Genomic DNA, 19,402 nt, shown 5'->3' with positions numbered 1-19,402 from the left:
TTTTCCAAAGAAGAAATACAAATGGCTAAAAAGCACGTGAAAGGATGTTCATATTAATTAGCTATTAGGGAAATGCAAATTAAATCACAATGAGAGATCATCTCACATACATAAGGACAGCCACTTATTCACTGCGTTTGGGAATGCAAAATGGTACAGCTGCTATGAAAGACAGTACAGTGATTCCTCCAGGTAGCCAAAGAGAGAACCATATTATCCAGCAATTCTGCCACTAGGCATATACTCAGAAATACTGAAAGCAGGGCCATGAACAGACATTTGCACACTGATGTTCATAGTGGCATTATTCACAATTGCCAAAAGAGGGAAACAACCAAGTGTCCATCAACTAATGAATTCTTAAACAAAATGTTGTATGTACACACTGTGGCATATTATTTGGTTGTAAGAAGAAATGAAGTCCTGATGCACATGACCCAACATGGATCAACCTTGATGGAATATGCTAAGTGAAATAAACCAGACACAAAATATCAAATATTAGTATTATCTCACTAATATGAACTAAATATAATGAGTAAACTCATAGAATTAACATATAGAATATAGGTTACCAGAAGGTAAAATGAGAGCGGAGAATGGGGAGCTGATGCTTAATTTGTACAGTATTTTTAATAAGGTTCATTGTAAATGTTTAGAAAGACTCAAACTATCAACATTTACTAAAGCATAGAAAGTGATTAAATATCCTCCAAAAAGGCCCCAGTGGCTTTGCTGGTGAATTCCATCAACCATTAAAGAAGAGATAGTACCAAGCCTTCATAAACTCTCCTAGATAGTATCAGAGGGGAAACTTCAAACTCTAGAGGCCAGTACCAAAGCTAGAGAAAGACATCGTGTTGACAAAAGAAAACTACAATCTGATATTCCTCATGACCATAGATGCAAAAATCCTAAATGAAATGTTAGCAAAGTGAATCTACTAACATATAGAATGCATTATACATGATAACCAAGTGGTATTTATTCTAGAAATTCAAGTTTAGCTTAACATCCAAAACTCAATTGATCTAATAAATGAAATCAATAGAACAAAGGACAGAAATACAGATCATAGCAATAGATGCAGAAAAAGCATTTAGCAAAATCCAACACCCGTTCATACTAGAACCTACAGAAATTAGGAATAGAAGGGAATTTCTTCATCCTGAAAAATAGCATCCATGAAAAAATCTATACCTAACAATTCTGTAAAGGTGAAAGACTGAATGTCTCCCCCTAAGATAAGATGTCTAATCTCACCACTTCTATTCAACATGATTTTGGAGGGGTTAGTCAGTGCAACCTGGCAAGATAAAGAAATAAAAGGTATTCAGATTGAAATGAAAGAAATAAAACTACCCTTTCTTGCAGATGAATTGATTCTATATGTAAAAAATTCTAAGGAATAAAATAATCTGCTAGAATAATCAAGTTCAGCAAAATTGCAGGACACAAGATCCATATATAAGAAGTAATTGTATTTCTATATACTAGCAACGAACAGTCTGAAAATGAAATGAGGAAAATAATTTCATTCACAGAGCATCAAAAAGAATAAAATGCTTAGGAATGAATTCAACAGAAGAAGTACAAGACTTGAATACTGAAAACTACAAAACATTATTGAGAGAAATTAAAGAAAATCTAAATAAATAGAAAGGCATTCCATATTCATGGATTTTAAAGCAAAATATACATTAGATGGCCATTCTTCCAGTATTATTGTATAATCTCAATGTAGTCTCTATCAAAAGCAGAGCATGGTTGATTTTTTTTTTGCAGGAATCTATAAGCTGATATTAAAATGTATTTAGAAATTTTAAAAAATGAGTTGGAAGACTTAAACTTCCCAATTTCAAAACAAGTAAATATGGCATTGAAATAAAAATAAATATAGATTAATGCAACAGAATCAAGAATCCAGAAATAAACCTTATATATTTATGGTCAGTTGATTTTCCGCAAAAGTGCTGAGGCAACTGAATGAGGAAAGAATCTTTTGAACAAATTGTGCTGAAAAATTGGAAGCTCACATGAAAAAGATTAAGTTATAACCTTTTCTCACACTATACACAAACAATCAACTAAAAATGGATCATAAATCTAGTTATAGCTATAACTTTAAAAGGTCTAGGAGAAAATATTTACAACCTTGGTTTAGGCAAAGTATGTAATGTTTTAGATACTATAACCTAAGCATTGACCCTAAGAGAAAAAGTTAATAAATTGGATTTCATCAAAATCCAAAACTTTTGCTCTTCAATATGCAACATTAAGGAAACTTTAAAAATCAAGCCACAGACATGGAGAAAATATCTGCAAATCATGTTTCTTTTATCAACAAGAAATAGTGAACTCTAGCAACTCAATACCAAGAAAGTAAAGAACTCAATTTTAAAATTGACAAAATTTTTTAATAATTTACTAAAGAATATATAGAAATGGAAGGACAAGGAAAGTTAAACATCAATGGTCATTTGGGAAATGCAAATTTAAAAAACACTTCACACCCAAACAAGAGCAGTACTTATGCTTTTGCTGCAACCCACATTTCTTAAATACTTAATAATTGAGATAAGCATTCAGTTTTTTATAAAAGAGCTCTGTGGTTGCACGTCTCTGTAGGTCAGATATTACTGTAGGAACTGCTGTCACTGAGCTGGAATCCTTAAACACAATGGGGATGACAGGATCCTGAGTTGGCAGAAGCCAGCTGGCAGCATTTAATCACCAAAGACAGGGTAGACGCGGCTATTATAATAGACAGCAAACTCAAAGGAGGCGTCACAATAATCTGACTCACAGAGATTCGTGGCATTGGCTAGTAAATCATGGGGTACCTAGAAATACAATAGAAGGGCAGTCTACTAAATTCTTGTTGGAGCTGTATAAACAAAATAGTTCTAGGTCAAGGGAACAGAAGTCTAACCTGAATTACAAAACACAGAGTCACGGCCCCTTAATCAATTTCCAGACTTGAAACAGTTTACAGACCCTGAGCCCCTTGAATGAAGGGGAGGCCAGGTCCCTATGGGGGAGAAACCTGTTACACTGCCACAAATTTATACTCTTAATCTTCTTCTAAGTCTTCCCCAAAGAGACTGATGGCCTTTAACCAGGGTAACTGTGCATTGGGGAAAAGGAAATGATCATATATTTCAGGGATTATTAGACACTGATTCAGAAGTGACATTAATACCAGGGGACCCAACACGTCACTCAGAGCCACCAGTCAGAGTGGGGGCTTATGGAGGCCAGGTGATCAATGGAGTTTTAGCTCAGGTCCGTCTCACAGTGGGTCCAGTGGGCCCCCAGACCCATCCTGTAGTTATTTCCCCAGTTCCGGGATGTATAATTGGCATAGACATACTGAGCAACTGGCAGAATCCCCACGTTGGTTCTCTAACTCATACAGTGAGGGCTATTATGGTGGGAAAGGCCAAGTGGAAGCCACTAGAACTGCCCCTACCAAGCAAAATACTAAATCAGAAGCAATACCGTATTCCTGGAGGGATTGCAGAGATTACTGCCACTCTTAAGGACTTGAAAGATGCAGGGGTGGTGATTCCCACCACATCCCCATTCAACTCTCCTATTTGGCCTGTGCAGAAAACAGATGGGTCTTGGAGAATGATGGTGGATTATCGTAAACTCAACCAGGTGGTAACTCCATTGCAGCTGCTGTTCCAGATGTAGTATCATTGCTTGAGCAAATCAGTACATTCCCTGGTACCTGGTATGCAGCTATTGATCTGGCAAATGCTTTTTTCTCAACAGTTATTAGTAAGGACAGCCAGAAACAGTTTGCTTTCAGCTGGGAAGGTTAGCAATATACTTTCACTGTCCTACCTCAGGGGTATATCAACTCTCCAGCCCTATGTCATAATCTTGTTCACAGAGACCTTGATCGTTTCTGCCTCCCACAAGACATCACACTGGTCCATTATATTGATGATATCATGTTGATTGGACCTAGTGAGCAAGAAGTAGCAACTACTCTAAATACTCTTGACACGCAAGGCATTTGCGTGTCAGAGGATGGGAGATAAATCCAACAAAAATACAGGGGCCTTCCACGTCAGTAAAATTTTTAGGTGTCCAGTGGTGTGGGGCATGTCAAGATATTCCTTCTAAGGTGAAGGATAAGTTGCTGCATCTGGTCCCTCCCACAAACAAAAAAGAGGCACAACGCCTAGTTGGTCTCTTCGGATTTTGGCGACAACATATTCCTCATTTGGGTGTGCTACTCTGGCCCATTTATCGAGTGACCAGAAAAGCTGCTAATTTTGAGTGGGGACCTGAACAAGAGGTGGCTCTGCGACAGGTCCAGGCTGCTGTACAAGCTGCTCTGCCACTTGGGCTGTATGATCCAGCAGATCCCATGGTGCTGGAAGTGTCAGTGGCAGATAGAGATGCTGTCTGGAGTTTTTGGCAGGCTCCTATAGGAGAATCACAATGCAGACCCTTAGGATTTTGGAGCAAAGCCTTACCATCTGCTGCAGATAACTACTCTCCTTTTGAGAAACAGCTTTTGGCCTGCTACCAGGCCTTAGTAGAGACTGAATGCTTAACCATGGGCCACCAAGTTACCATGAGACCTGAGTTGCCTATCATGAGTTGGGTGTTGTCTGACCCACCAAGCCATAAAGTTGGGCGTGCACAGCAGCACTCTATTGTAAAATGGATATGGTATATACGAGAGAGAGCCAGAGCAGGTCCTGAAGGCACAAGTAAGTTACATGAAGAAGTGGCACAAATGCCCATGGTTTCCACTCCTGCTGCCACATTACCTTCTCTTTCCCAGACCAGAGCTATGGCCTCTTGGGGTGTTCCTTACAGTGAACTGACTGAGGAAGAGAAAACTAGGGCCTGGTTTACAGATGGTTCAGCACGATATACAGGTACCACCCGAAAGTGGACAGCTGCAGCATTACAACCCCTTTCTGGGGTGTCCTTGAAGGACAGTGGTGAAGGGAAATCCTCCCAGTGGGCAGAACTTCGAGCAGTGCACCTGGTTGTTCATTTTGCTTGGAAGAAAAACTGGCCAGAGGTGCGCTTGTATACTGACTCATGGGCTGTTGTTAATGGTTTGGCTGGATGGTCAGGGACTTGGAAAGACCATAACTGGAAAATTGGTGACAAAGACGTCTGGGGAAGAAGTATGTGGATAGAGCTTTCTGAGTGGGCTAAAAACATGAAGATATTTGTGTCCCATGTGAATGCACACCAGAGGGTGACTTCAGCAGAGGAAGATTTTAATAATCAAGTGGATAAGATGACCCGTTCTATGGATACCAGTCAGCCTCTTTCCCCAGCAACTCCTGTTATTGCCCAATGGGCTCATGAAAAAAGTGGTCATGGTGGTAGGGATGGAGGGTATGCATGGGCTCAGCAACATGGACTTCCACTCACCAAGGCTGACCTGGCTACAGCCACTGCTGAGTGCCCAATCTGCCAGCAGCAGAGACCCACACTCAGCCCCCGATATGGCACCATTCCCCGAGGTGACCAGCTAGCTACATGGTGGCAGATTGATTACATTGGACCACTCCCTTCATGGAAGGAGCAGCTGTTTGTTCTAACTGGAATAGACACATACTCTGGATATGGGTTTGCTTTCCCTGCACACAATGCTTCTGCCAAAACTACCATCCGTGGGCTTACAGAATGCCTTATCCATTGTCATGGTATTCCACATAGCATTGCTTCGGATCAAGGAACACACTTCACAGCAAGTGAAGTGCAGGAATGGGCACATGCTCATGGAATTCTCTGGTCTTACCATGTTCCCCATCATCCAGAAGCAGCTGGATTGATAGAACGGTGAAATGGCCTTTTGAAAACTCAATTACAGTGCCAACTAGGTGGCAAAAACTTGAAAGGCTGGGGTAATGTTCTCCAAGAAGCTGTGTATGCTCTGAATCAGCGTCCACTGTATGGTGTTGTTTCTCCCATAACCAGGATCCATGGGTCCAGGAACCAAGGGGTGGAAATGGTGTGGTACCACTCACTATTACCCCTAGTGATCCACTAGGAAAATTTTTGCTTCCTGTCCCTGCTACCCTGAGTTCTGCTGGTCTACAGGTTTTAGTTCCAAAATGGGGTGTGCTTCCTCCAGGAGAAACAACAGTGATACCACTGAACTGGAAGTTAAGATTGCCACCTGGTCACTTTGGGCTACTTATGCCTCTGGATCAACAAGCCAAGAAGGGGATTACATTATTGTCTGGGGTAATTGACCCTGACTATCAGAAGGAAATAGGACTGCAACTACATAATGGAGGTAAAGAAGAGTTTTCTTGGAATATAGGAGATCCCCTAGGGCATCTATTAGTACTACCATGCCCTGTGATTAAAATCAATGGGAAACTGCAACAATACAATCCAGGCAGGACTACTAATGGCTCTGAAACTTCAGGAATGAAGGTTTGGGTCACCCCACCAGGTAAAGAACCACGGCCAGCTGAAGTGCTTGCTGAGGGTAAAGGAAACATGGAATGGGTAGTGGAAGAAAGTAGTGATAAATATGAACTTCAACCACGTGATCAGTTACAGAAACGAGGACTGTAATGCTGTTTTGTTCATGTTATACTATTATTTAAGTTGTAAGATATCAATTTTAAGAAAGAATGTTGCCCAAGGATTTGCACCCTATTCTGGAGAGATTTAATGTGTTTCCAGTTATATGCAGGACAGTTGAGTATTGTCAGGTAAAAGAAAAAAATGTGTGCTTATTTGTTTTCATTTGGAAATTAAGTATGGTTTAAGGTGATATATATATAGGTGCCAAGTTGACAAGGGGTGGACTGTCATGGTTAGGGACACGTGTCAACTTGGCCAAGTTGTGGTACCTGTTTATCTGATTGGGCAAGCGCTGGCCTGTCTGTTGCAATGAGGACATTTCATAGGATTAGGTCATGATCACGTCAGCTGCATCCACAGCTTATTCCATTTGTAATCAGCCAAAGGGGAGTGTCTTCTGCAATTAGTGATGCTAAATCTAATCATGGGAAGCCTTTTAAGGGGGACTCAGAGGAGACAGGTTCCATTCCTGCTTTGGCTGGTGAGCCTCTCCTGTGGAGTTCATCAAGGCCATCCATCGGAGTCGCTGGCTTTGCAGCCTGCCCTGTGGATTATGGACTCTGCATTCCTGCGGTCACATGAGACAGTTTTATAAATTTTATATTTGCAAATGTTCCCTGTTGATTCTGTTTCTCTAGAGAACCCTAACTAATACAATGACTTTACATATTATAATTGGTTTGGCAATTGTGAATAAAGCTGCTATGAACATCAGTATACAAATGTCTGTTCACGTCTCTGTTTTCAGTTCTTCTGTGTATATACCAAGTAGTGTGATTGCCAGATCATATGGCAGCTCTATACTTAGCTTCCTGAGGAACTGCCAAATCATCTTTCACAGCAATTATACCATTTTACATTCCCACCAACAGTGAATAAATGTTCCTATTTCTCCACATCCTCCCCAACAGTTAACTATGTTAGGTGTTGCTGTTTGTATAATGGTGACCATTGTGTGAAATGATATCTCATTGCGGTTTTGATTTTCATTTCCCTAATAGCTAGTGAAGCTGAGCATCTTTTCATGTGATTTTTAGCCATTTGTCTCTCCTCTTTGGAAAAAAAATGTCTTTTGCCCATTAAAAAAATTGGATTGTCTTTTTGTTGTTGAGTTGTAGGATTTCTTTATTTATTCTGGATATCAGACCCTTTTCAGACATGCGGTTTCCAATATTTTCTCCTATTGAGTTGGCTGCCTTTTCACCCTCTTTGACAAAGTCCTCTGAAGCACAGAAGTGTTCAATTTTGAGGAGATCCCATTTATCTAATTTTTCTTCCATTCTTTGTGCTTTGGATGTAAGGTCTAAGAAATCACTGCCAATAATTAGATCTTGAAGACGCTTCCCTACTTTTTCCTCCAGGAGTTTAACGGTACTAGCTCTTATATTTAGGTCTTTAATCCATTCTGAGTTAACTTATATATAGGGTATGAAATAGAGGTCCTCTTTCATTCTTTTGGATATGAATACCCAGTTCTTCCAGCATCATTGAATATTATTGAACAGACTGTTCTGTATCAGTACAGTGGACTTGGAAGCCTAGTAGAAAATCAGTTGACCACAGATCTGAGGGTCTATTTCTGAACTCTCAATTTGAGCCTATTGATCAATATGTCTATCTTTATGCTGGAACCATGTTGTTTTGGCCACTGTAGCTTTGTAATGCGCTTTAAAGTCAGGAAGCATGAATACACCAATTTCATTTTTCTTTTTCAAGAAGTTTTTGGCTATTTGAGGCCCCTTACCCTTCCGAATAAATTTGATGATTGGCTTTTCCATTTCTGCACAGTAGGATGTTGGAATTTTTATTGAGATCACATTGAATCTGTAGATCAACTTGGGTAGAATTAAAATCTTAACATTTAGCTTTCCAATCAATGAACATGGAATGTCCTTCTATTTATTTAGGTCTTATTTTTTAGCAATGTCTTGTAGTTTTCTGAATATAGGCCCTTTACATTCTTGGTAAGTCTGTGGTAGATATTTGATTCTTTTAGTTGCTATTACTATTGTAAATGAATTTGTTTCTTGATTTTCTCCTTGCATAGTTCATTACTAGTATATTCAAGCACTATTAATTTTTTGTGCATTGATCTGCCACTTTGCTGAACTCATTTGTTAGCTCTAGTAGGTTTGTTGCAGATTTGGGAGAACTTTCTAAATATAGGATCACACTGTCTGCAAATAGTGAAAATCTTACTTCTTCCTTTCCAATTTAGGTGCTTTGTAATTTCTTTTTCTTGCCTAATTGCTCTAGCTAGAACTTCTAGCACAATGTTAAATAACATTGTGATAGTGGGCATCCTTGCCTTGTTCCAGATCTTAGACAGAAAGCTTTATGTATCTTACCATCGAGTATGATGTTAGCTGCGGGTTTTTCACATAAGCCCTTTATCATGTTGAAGAAGTGGCCTTCGATTTCTACCTTTCAAAATATCTTTATCAAGAAAGGATTCTGAATTTTGGTAAATATCATTTATGTTTCAATCAAGATGATCATGTGGGCTTTTCCTCTCAATTTGTTAATGTGTTGTATTACATTAATTTATTTTCTTGTGTTGAACCACCCTTATAAACCTGAAATAAAACCCACTTGATCATGGTGTTTAATTTTTTAAGGTGCTGCTGAACTCAACTTGCAGGTATATTTGAGGATTTTACATTTATATTCATTAGGGAGATTGGTCTGTAATTTTCTTTTCTTGTATTATCTCATTCAGCCTTTTGTATCAGGGCGATGTTGGCTCCATAGAATAAGTTAGGTACTGTTCTCACTTCAAAATTTTTGGAAGAGTTTGAGTAGAATTGGTATTAATTCTTGAAATGCTTGGTAAAATCCACCTGTAAAGCCATCTGGTCCTGGGCTTTTGTTGGGAGGTTTTTGATGACTGATTCAATCTCTTTACTTGAAATTGGTTTATTGAAGTCTTCTATTCCTTCTTGCATTAGTATAGGTTGTTCATGTGTTTCTAGGAAATTGTCCAGTTCACCTAAGTTGTTTTTGTTGGCATATAGTTGTTCATGGTATACTCTTATGATCTTTTGTATTTTTTCAGGGTTCATCGTAATGACTTCCCTCTCATTTCTGATTTTTATTTTATTTGCATCTTTTCTCTTTTTTTGTCAGTCTAGCGAAGTGTTTGTCAATTTTATTGATCTTCTCAAAGAAGATCAACTTGGTTTTATTGATTTTCTCTAGTTTTTTTGTTGTCATTATTCTTGATTTCATTTATTTCTGCTCCAATCTTTGCCATTTCTTTCCTTCTGCTTGCTTTAGGATTTGCTGTTCTTTCTCTAGTTTTTCCAGGTGTCAGGTTAGGTCTTTGATTTTAACTCTTTCTCCCTTTTAATGTAGACATTTAGTGCTATAAATTTTCCTCTCAGTACTGCCTTCACTGCATCCCAAAAGTTTTGATATGTTGTGTTCTGATTTTTATGTCAAAATATTTACTGATTTCCCTTGCAATTTCTTCTTTGGCCCACTGATTGTTTAAAAGTGTTTGGTTTAACCTCCCATATATTGGGAATTTTCCACTTCTCTGGCTGTTGATTTCTATCTTCATTCCACAATGATCAGAGATAGGGCTTGTATAATTTCAATCTTTTAAAATTTATGAAGACCTGTTCTGTGTTGCCAGCATGTGGCCTATTTTGGAGAATGTTCCATGAGCACTTGAAAAGAAAGTATATCCTGCTGCTTTGGGGTGCAATGTTCTATATATGTTTGTTAGGCCTAGTTCATTTATCATAATATTTAAGTTTTCTGTTTCCTTATTGACCCTCTGTTTAGATGTTCTATCTATTGAAAAGAGAGGTGTGTTGAAGCCTCTTGCTATTATTGTAGAAACATCTATTATTCCCTTCTGTTTAACCAGTGTTTTACTTATGTACTTTGGGTCACCTTGAACAGGTGCATAGATATTTATGACTGTTACTACCTCTTGGTGAATTTCCCACTTTATTAATATCTAATGTCCTTCTTTGTCTATTTTTTCATTTAAAGTCTATTTTATCTGATATTAGTATAGCTACCATCCTTTTTTTGTTTTGAATTGTTACAGCTTGTGTGGAATATTTGTTTCCAGTCTTTCACTTTCAACCTATTTGTATTTTTGGGTCTAAAATGAGTCTTTTGTAAAGAGCATATAGATTGGTCATATATATATTTTTTATCCATTCTGCCAGTCTGTGTCTTTTATTTGGGGAGTTTAATCCATTAACATTAAATATTATTACTGTAAAGGCAGTACTTACCATAACCATTTTGCTCTTTGGCTTTTATTTGTCATATCTATTTTTTTTTTATCTCTTTTCTTTTTCTTTTTACTTATCCTCACTGTTAATCTTCATTTCTATACTATCCTCCAAGGCTTTCTCTCCTTTTCAGCTGGTAGAACTCCCTTTATTGTTTCTTGTAGGGTTGGCCTCTTGTTAATGAACTCTCTCAGCTTCTTAATCTGTGAAATTTTAAACACTCCATCACTTTGAAGGAAAACTTTGCTGAATAAATAATTATTGGTGACAAGTTTTCTCTTTCAGAATCTTAAATATATCATACAACTGCCTTCTTGCCTCCATGGTTTCTGATGAGAAATCACCCCTTAGTCTTATTTGGTTTAACTTGTATGTGGTGAATTACTTTTTTCTTTCAGAATTCTCTTTTTGGCATTTAATAGTCTGATTAGTATGTGTCTTGGAGTAGATCTGTTTAGATTTATTCTGTTTGGAGTCTGTTTGGCTTCTTGGATTTGCATAATTATGTCTTTTGCAATGAGTGGGAAATTTTCAGTCATTATTTACTCAAATATTCTTTCTGGCTCTTTTTCCTTCTCTTCTCCTTCTACGACACCCATGATGCATATACTTGTGCACCTTGCATTGTCAATCTTTTTCTGTGTGCTTGCTCATTTTCCTATTATTTTCTCTATCTGGTCTTCTGTCTGTTTGAATTGGATGCTCTATCTTCCAGCTTGCTGATTCTTTCTTCTGCTTCTTCATATATGCTGTTGCGTATCTCTATTGTATTTTTAATTTCTTTTATTGTCTTTCATTTCCACAAGATCTGTTATTTGTATGCTTCCAAATTCTTTATTATGCTCTCACAGTGTCATCTTCATATTCTTTATATCTTTTACCACCTCAATGAATTGATTTAGGAGATATGTTTGAACATCTTTGATTAGTTCTTCCAAATTCTACATCCCCTCTGACGTTTTAATTTGTTCCTTTGTGCCATATCTTCCTATGTTTTAGTTTGCCTTGTTATTTTTTGCTGATATATGCACATCTGATTATTTTGATGGGCTTATTTTGAAGGTCAGTTTCTCTTTCTTGACAAGGATTTTGTTGCTTATTGGGTTTGTATCAAGGCTCTTTTGCAGTTGGTTCAACAGTATTTCTCAGCCAAAACAGGGCCAGGTACTCATGCAGGGGGGATAGACCAGATTCAAAGGGCCCTGGGCGAGGATCTGGAAAGACTCCAAAAAGCCCTTATTTGTTCACTGTGTGTCATCAGGCAGCACTTTCCAACCTGTCTAGCAGATGGTGCTCTTTGGCTACATGTTCCCTTAAGAGCCATAACTACAAAGGCACATAGTTATGGCTCTTTGCCAGTTCCACCTCTGATGGGGTCAAAACAGTAGTACCTTATGGCATCTGACTGTGACAGGCTGAAACTGCATAATCATGTATTCTCACTTCACCAGCCAATATCTAGCTCAGTGTTGGGTTGTTTCCCCCTCTGTACTTGGGGGCAGAGGACTCCTGCACCCATCCCAGTCATCAGTTGCCACCCAGGGAAGTATAAGGCCACCCACTGCTGCTTCCCTAGAGGGTGGGGGGATGGGCGCCAGTAGCCACAGACAGAATTACTCACAGTCTCAGACCGCTCTTTCTCAGTCTCTTCATCTCACACTTCCCTGGATGTTGTATTGAAATTCTCTGGTCTTTGTTCCCCAAAATAGTTGATTCAGGTTTTGTGTGGCTACTCGTTGCTTTTGGGAGAGAAGTAGGTTCTGCTGTTCCCTCCCTCCTATTCCTGTCCCTTGGCAGTTCCTCTTCCCACTTATTTTATTTTTAGTACTTATACCTATACTGAATTTTCTTTTGCAAAACAAGGCTGATGTTTGGCTAAAGAGTTGTGCACACTGATTACTAACAAGCATGGATTTCTTTCCTATGTTGTTCACTCTTTTTATTTAAAGTGAAATTATAAATTAAGGTATTCTCACACTGATTAGTTATTTCTCTCCCATGTTATTTCCCTGGTTTGTTTATGACTTAGAGTAGCGAATGAAGTCTCTTCCACTTTTATTACATTTATATTATAAGTTCACCTATTATGTATACCATCAGACCATCAAGAGAAGACTTTTCTATATAGATGACAGTCATATAGAGTCTTCTCAGTATGAATTTGCTCAGATCGTCTGAAATAGTAAGGATGATAAGCTCTTCCATTGTAATTACACAGTGTTGCATCACTGGGTGAGTATGCTAAAGGTTATTTCTATGACTGAAATTTCTTCTGTATTCAAAACATTTATACTGGGTGATATCAGATCATCAAAGACTAGAATAATGAGTGAAAAGTCCTCCACATAGATAAAATTTATAGGATTTCTCACCAGTGAGTTCTCTCATGATCTCTAAGATGAGAATATTGACAAAAGGCTTTCAGAAACATTCTGAACATTAATAGTTTCTCTTCAGCATAATTCATGCTGTATAAACAAAGAACACTGAGTGAAGACTTTCCCATGTAGATGACATTGATATTGTTTCTCTTCAGTGTGAGCTATCTCATGTCCTCTAAAGCCAGAACAATGAATGATGGCTTTTCCACCTAGATGTCATTCACAGGATTTCTCTCCCATGTGTTTCTCTCATGCCATCTAAGACCAGGACAACTGGTGAAGGCTTTCAAGTTTTCTCATGTTATCTAAGATGAAAAAATTTAGTGAAGGCTTTCCCAGATAGATGACACTCATAGGGTTTCTCTCCAGTGTCAGTTACATTGAATGGTCTAAAGCCAGAGGTTTGAATAAAGGCTTTATCATTAAAATGATTTTCATATTATTTACATCTAGTGTGAATTTGCTTATGTTGAGTAAAAGATGACTGGTCACAGAGATCTTTTCCAAAGAGTTTGCTGAAACAGGGATTCCTTCCCTTGTGAACTGGCATGTTGAATAACCATGGATCTCTAAGGGAAAAATTCTTGCAGACACTATATTTAAAGGGATTCATTGGAATGTAAGTTTCCAATGGTATAATGGTATATGCATCTTTCTTGCAGATATGTTTTATGGTTATCACCTCCTGTTTTCTAAGGCCACTTTCTCTGCCTGAATTTGAGTTTTGAAGGATTACTATTCCTTCTCTTCACAGTTCCTCTCATTGCTCCAACTGGGAACATATGCCTGGTTTGCAGACTTCATAACCTATTTCCTCTGAGAACAGATGACTGAAACTTTCCAGTATCATATTTTCGAACAGCTTTCTCCACCACGTATCCAGGAGAGCCTACTCTCCCTGAGTATAGTCTATAAATACACATTTCAAGTTTACTACCTTCTTTGAGACTGCTCTATTAAAAAATGGTCCTAGACAATTACAATGGTATGAGACCTCACATTCTCTCAACTTTCCCTGGGACACACAGAAGTTGAAGTTTTAAAAAATGGACCATATCATCCTTTACCTGTATTCTGATTTACCTTAGTCCTATCCAGATCAGCTTCATTCATATCTCTAGTCGAAGTCTGATCACTTTCACAACTTTTTTTTTAATAGTTTCTGTATGGGGTAATGCTGACTTTCATAGCTTCAGTGCTCTAACTCAGAGTCTCAGGTGTCACCTACATACTTATTTTCTTTCACATACATACTCATTTTTAAATCAAGTATAACCTTACTATAAAATTAAAGACATTACAATTGTAGAGCAACCTCACTCAAGAACATGCTTGTAAAAAAAACGATCAAAATACATTAGCAAAGTATGTGAAAGAAAGAATTATCCCAAGAACACAACTGTTAAAATTTTAGAAAATACATTATAGAATTAAAAAAAATTAATAGATGGGGAGAAATATGTTCACTTTAATACATTACAAATAACAGTAGATAAACCACTCGTGGTAAAAAAAAAAAAACCTCAGCAAATAAGGCATGGAATGGAACTTCTTTAGCCTGATAAAGGGTACCAAAAACATTACAAACATATTAATAGTAAAATTTTGAAAGCATTAGCAAGTGTACATTGCTGATGAGACAAGAATCAGTACGACCATTTTGAAAGAATTTGGCATTATCTACTAGAGTTGATATACTCATTCACTTTCGCATAACAATAACACTTCTATTTTAGAGAAGTAGTTCTCAACAGCCATACTGCCACTTCTAGGGGATTTTTTGGAAATGTGTAGAGAGGGTGGTTATTACAATGATTGGAGGGACATTGTTGGCATTTAGTGGCACCAGGGCTACTATGTGTCCTGAAATGTTTAGGACAGTACCAGACAATGGAGAATGACCCACATGCTGCTTGACTTTCAAATATACACTGAGCATGCTCATAGATGAAAACTTGTTTATATAACTCCTTTCTTTCATGTGAATATGGTATTTTTGGCATGAATTTAATATACGCTGAATTTTTTTTTTTTTTTTTTTTTTTTTTTTTTTTTTTTTTTTTTTTTAAAGGAAAGACAGAGAGAAGGAAGGAAGGATAGAAGGAAGGAAGGAAGGAAGAAAGGGAAACATTTTTAAACATTTTCTTGTTTTATTGTATTCTGTTTCTGCGTTTTTGTTACATGGGCTGGGGCCGGGAATCGAACCGAGGTCCTCCGGCATAGCAGGCAAGCACTTTGCCCGCTGAGCCACCGCGGCCCGCCCTATACGCTGAATTTTTAAGACTACATCTAACAAGTAAATTGAGAGAAGACTGCATTTCCTTTTGTTCAGAAATTTACCACAATTATTTACTTTTTTGGAAAATCATGTCACCACCAACAACTGCAGTTTTTGGTACCAGCATGCATTTTTAGTTCTGATATTTATGGTGATTTCATGCATAGGTACAAACATGTGGGTATATTAAATACTCAGCTCTATCATTTACATATTCAAAGACATTATTTCATTATAAGTAACTTGCCTCTTATGTCTCCTTTACATTATAATTTGGGCATTATGTTGCTATCTTAAAATTACGTACATAGGTTAGGTTATGCTATTAATTTACTTTATGGGTAATACATTGCAAAGCATTTGTTACATAAAAGGGGCATCGGGTCTAACAGGATTTTAGACTCAGAGCAATTTTCATACATGGAGAGACTGCAACAAAAGCAAAATAATTGAAACAATATAAATAAAATATGGAGAATGGATAAATTGAAGTATAGTCATACAGTGGAATACAAATTAGCAGTTAAGATGAACACCACTCTGTTTAAAGAATTAATGGAAAGTATGAGGACAGTTACTCACCAAATAGAGAATATAATAAAGACATAGACATTATTTTTAAAAAGAACAAAATAGAAATTCTGGAGTTGAAGAGTACAATAAATAAAATGAAAAATCCTCTAAAACAAGAGGGGTTTTAGAGCAGATTTGAGTTGGCAGAAGTAAGAATCAAAACTTGATATATCATTAGAGATTATTTAGTCTAAGGAACAAAAAGAAAAAAAAGAAAAATGGACAGAGCCTCAGTGACTTGACTATCAAGTATACCAACTGTTCTAGCTTGCAAAAGCTGCTGGAATGCAATACACCAGAAATTTGGAGCAGCTTTTAAAAAGGGAATTTATTAAGCTGCATGTTAACACTTCTTAGGCCATGAAAATGTCCAAATTAAGGCATCAAGGGAAAGACACCTTAACTCCAAAGAAAGGGCCAATGAAGTTCAAGGTTTTTCTCTCAGCTAGGAGGGCAATATCTGCTAGCTATCTCTCCTCATTTCATAAGTCTTCCCTGGGAGTGTTTTCCTTTTTGCTTCAAAGGTCTCTGGTTGCATGGGCTCTGTTGGTTCTAGTGGCTCTGTCAGTTCTGGTGGCTCTAAAGTTTTTCCCAAAATGGTTCCCTGTTAAAAGGCTCCAGGAAGCAATACTACCTTGAATGGGTGGAGACGCCTCCACGGAAACCATCTAATCAAAGTTGCCACCCATAATTGGTTGGGTCACATCTCAAAGGAAACAATAAAAAAAGGTCCCTCTCAGCAGTACAGAATAAGGATTAAAGAACTTGGCTTTTCTGGGGTACACAACAGATTTAAACCAGCACACCAACTAATGCATATAGTACTAAAAAAAAAAACAAAAGAAACAGGGAAGTTGACCTCAGTTGTATCATTGTTTTCATCCAATATGAACATGTTGCCTATTGCTCATACTCTTTGCACTCTTGACTTATCCTGCTCTGCTGCACGGCCAACAGGATGGTCCACAAGCAGATATACTATTCAGACAAGTACTTTGATGAACACGATGAACACCTGTAGGTCATCTTACCCAGAGAGCTTTCTGAAAAATTACCCTAAACCCATCTAATGTCTGAGGAAGAGTGGAGGAGACTTGGTGTCCAATAGAGTCTAGGATGGGATTATTACATGTTTCAAAACTCAGAACCACCTAGTCTCCTCTTTAGATGACCTCTTACAAAATAGCAGCAATAAATGAAGTGTATCTGAGAATTCCCAATTAAAATTTTTTTCATATTTAATGTATATGCATGCATATGGTATATTCAGTGAACTCCTGAAAGCTCAATGAATTGCACATAAGATGAAGAGAGACCCACACCTAAATATATCACAGTCAAAATACTGAAAGACAAAGAGAGAGGTTGAAATAAATAAGAGAAAAATGACTCATCAGATCCAGTGGAACCACATTAAAATTAACAACTGACTTATCATTAGAAACAGTGAAGTCAAAAAGGTAGTGAGATTACATATTAAAAGGGTTGGAAAAAAAAAGTGTCAACCAAGAATTCTATATTCAGCAAAACTATGTTTCAAAAATGAAGGTAAATATACCCACGGGGAAGATGGTGGAATAGGAAGCACCAGGACTCAACCCTTCCACCAAAACAACTACTAAACAGGCAGGGACTATCTGAAACAACTATTTTGAAACTCCAGAGGACAGAAGAACACTGTACAGCATCCAGGAAAGAGTAGAAAGAAGAGGTTGATAAACTACAGTAAATTGCTCTCTCTGTCTGGCAGCAATTGGTGCCCATTCTCTACTCTCACAGCAGGATGATTTGGGGTCCAATCCTGGCTAGCTCAGGTGATAAAAAAGAATGTAAAAATCTTATTCCCCAAGAATAGGGGTGGACACAGCCGATCTCTGATCACCATTTTCATTAGGATAGCTGGGGGGGCCAGCTCTGAGGGCAGCTATTGTTTCAACCTGCCCTGGAAAAAAGGCCTGTTTTCACATTTTGGGGGTATTGTTTTAGTTTGCTAAAGCTGTCAGAATGCAATATACCAGAAATGGATTGGTTTTTATAAAAGGGATTTATTATGTTACGAGTTTACAGTTTAAGGCTTAAAAATGTCCAACCTAAGGTATCCAGAGAAAGATGGCTTGAATCTGAAGAAAGGCCAAATAGCATCTGGGATTTCTCTGTCAGCTTGCAAGGTGCATGGCTGGTGTCTGAGGTCCTTGCTCACAATTTCTTGCTTTGTACTTCTGATTCCTGTGAATTCCTTTCTAAACATCTTTGGGCCTCCACTTAGCTTCTCTGGAGCAAAACTCTGGATTCTGGCTTTCTTAGCATCTCATGGAAAGGCACATGATAATGTCTACTGAGCTCCTCTCCTGGCTTTTGATTTCAAAGGGCTCTTGCAGAGACTGTGGGTCCTTTGGGTATTTTCTTCTGCATCTCCAAACATCTGTCTGTGTCGCTTCTCTTCAAAATGTTTCTGCTTTTAAAGGTCTCCTATAAACTAATTAAGACCCACCTTGAATGGGTGGATCATATTTCCTCCATCTAATCAAAAGGTCACACCCACAATTGGGTGTGTCACATCTTCATGGAAACAACCTAAGCAAGAGATCCCACCTTACAGTATTGGATCAGGATTAAAATAACATGCTACCTGCACAAAATTAGACTAGGGTTAAGAGAAAATGAAATATAACAGTTTTAAACCAGCATATTGTTTCAAACTTGTCCAAGGGAAAGGTGGCAGCAGCTATTGTTTCAAACCTCCCTTGGTCAGGAGTAGAGGCGGTGGAAATTTGAAAAGCAAAGTACTTCCTCAAGGCCATGGAGGGGCAATTAACTGAAGGACTGCATTTGCTGGACAGGCCAAGAAAGCTCAGCTTTGTGGAGCTGTCAGAGAAGATTTGGGCACCCTTCCTGATTCCCACCCTGGAGCAATTTGGAGTCAGTGCGAAACCCCTTCATGGGTTTCTGGACCTGTTTTTTTTCCTGAGAAAGAGTGTCTTGTGAAAGTTTTCTTGTGCTGGTCTGATGCCCAGGCTCCCTCCTAAAAGCCCATAACAAACCTGCTTTAGCCAAGGACCAAAGTCAAGAAAGTACACAATCTCCCTGCAGGGGGAAGAGTATAATTACAGATGTAAAAATCAGCAATGATCGTATCTTAGTCTTAAACACTAACCTCAGGTCTTAGACCCCTTTAATGATTATAGTAGAGACCCAATGTCCTTACTATATGAAATGTCTTTGCCCTGAAATCATATATTGCCTTATGCATCTCTGTTCCCTTGGTGGTACACTAAATGTCCAGCTATCAATCTCCATAAAACTTCTGTTTGTAAGTCCCAATAAATCCATGT

At 38.0% G+C, this 19,402-nt stretch overlaps 1 protein-coding gene and 1 pseudogene across 1 annotated transcript in view; one reads left to right on the top strand and one right to left on the bottom strand.

Annotated features, from left to right (window-relative positions):
• TMLHE (trimethyllysine hydroxylase, epsilon) overlaps positions 1-19,402 on the bottom strand; it is a 106,773-nt gene that overhangs the window by 59,660 nt on the left and 27,711 nt on the right. The window lies entirely within an intron of this gene.
• LOC143670819 (cyclin-dependent kinases regulatory subunit 2 pseudogene) lies at positions 17,029-17,265 on the top strand (annotated as a pseudogene).

This window comes from Tamandua tetradactyla, chromosome X (genome assembly GCF_023851605.1).
Source record: "Tamandua tetradactyla isolate mTamTet1 chromosome X, mTamTet1.pri, whole genome shotgun sequence".
Classification (NCBI taxonomy): Eukaryota; Metazoa; Chordata; class Mammalia; order Pilosa; family Myrmecophagidae; genus Tamandua; species Tamandua tetradactyla.
Note: the sequence above shows the minus strand (reverse complement) of the source record. Positions and strands in the feature narration are given on the sequence as shown.